The 1,619-nt window shown below is 45.7% G+C and overlaps 1 protein-coding gene across 4 annotated transcripts in view; it reads left to right on the top strand.

Annotated features, from left to right (window-relative positions):
* The window catches only part of LOC110303948 (17-beta-hydroxysteroid dehydrogenase type 6), a 15,110-nt gene that overhangs the window by 5,262 nt on the left and 8,229 nt on the right, over positions 1 to 1,619 (top strand). The gene's annotated exons all lie outside the window — the stretch shown is intronic.

The raw sequence follows: 1,619 nt of genomic DNA, 5'->3' as shown, positions 1-1,619 counted from the left end.
TCTCTCTCTCTCTCTCTCTCTCTCTCTCTCTCTCTCTTTCTTTCTTTCTTTCTTTCTTTCTTTCTTTCTTTGAAACAGGGTTTCTATGTATAGCCCTGGCTGTCCTGGAACTTGTTCTGTAGAACAGGTTGGCCTCCAACTCAGAGACTGGCCTGTATTTGTCCTGCTGGGATTAAAGTTGTATGTCACCACACCCACCAACTATTCTCCTTTCAAGAGACGGCTTTCTTGGTCTGCTCTTGGGCCTTAATAGAAATTGAATATTTGATAATGGGCCACCAAGCTACTATGTGACTTGAGCTGTCCAATATGAACTGAGTATGATCTGACACACCCAGCTGCAGAGTTGGATGTGAACAGCAACAATCCATCATCAAACGGATGTGATATAGGTGTGATTGGGCCCAGGGTACAGGTCAATTACATGAAGAAGTTGCCCAAATGCACATGGGTCTTGCACATGTTATAATGTCACCTGCCCCTACAAACACGGAACCTTGGCTTCACGGGGTGTGGCCTGTGATTGATTGAAGATGAGAGACTGCTAGGACCTGGTTTGTGGGTATCTCTGCACACTATGCAAACATCACCCAGAAGTGGACAGTGAAGTGTTACAGCTCCTTTCTGAGACAATCCCCAAGGATACCAGGGAAGGCAGATCTTCACAGTGGGCAGAATTTGAGGCAGTACATAAGGTTGTGCATTTTGCTTTGAAGGAAAAATGGCCAAATGTGCAATTATATACCAATTCACAGGCTGTGGCCAATAGTATAGCTAAATGGCGGAGTATGTGGGAGGAGCTAAATGGCACGTGGGAGGAGCATGATTGGAGAGTTGGTGAGAAAGGCATTTGGGGAAGAAGTATGTGGCTAGATCTGGAGGGCAGAGGGTTCTTGAGGACATCTCTTGGTGTTACCACATCCTGTAATTAAAGTCAGTGGGAAACTACACACCACCATCTGGGAAGGATAACAAACATTTCAGGAAAGAAGATATGCGTTCCCCCACCAGGTAAAGAACTGAGACCTGCTGAGGTTCTTGCTGAGAGTAAAAGAAACACACGCAGAATGTTATAAACACCAGTTAAGGCCACTCGACCCATCTTAGAAATGAGACATGAATAACACAGTCCCAGAAACTCACAGCTGGCCACCATGCAGAGAAAAAAAAGAGTCTGCGGCGTTCTCAGGCACTGATGATACATCTGTGTCTGACCCCTTTGCCTAAGAGTCAGAGAATATCTTGGAAGAGGAGGCTGAAAGGTTGTGGGAGCAAGAGCTGGTGAAACCTCCAACCAAACAGTACCATCTGGACATGACAGGACAACTGCACTCGGGAACTTACCACTTCTGTGGTTGCCTGCACAAGACATGCTCAGACTCATGGCCGTCAACATTCCACCATGGAGCCATAGGGGGGGCTCACGAGCCCTCGCCCCTAGTTGAGGAGCTACTGATATTTGATGGCTGTTGAGGGAGAAAGAGCCATTTTCTTTAGGGGTACATTGACTGTCCTCCAGTGAGTGACCATATATATATATATATATGTATATATATATATATTATATACCTCTATATATACCTCTCTCTCTCTCTCTCTCTCTCTCTCTCTCTCTCTCT

This window comes from Mus caroli, chromosome 10 (genome assembly GCF_900094665.2).
Source record: "Mus caroli chromosome 10, CAROLI_EIJ_v1.1, whole genome shotgun sequence".
Taxonomy (NCBI): domain Eukaryota; kingdom Metazoa; phylum Chordata; class Mammalia; order Rodentia; family Muridae; genus Mus; species Mus caroli.
The sequence above is the reverse complement of the archived record's forward strand: the minus strand, read 5'-3'. Positions and strand labels throughout refer to the sequence as shown.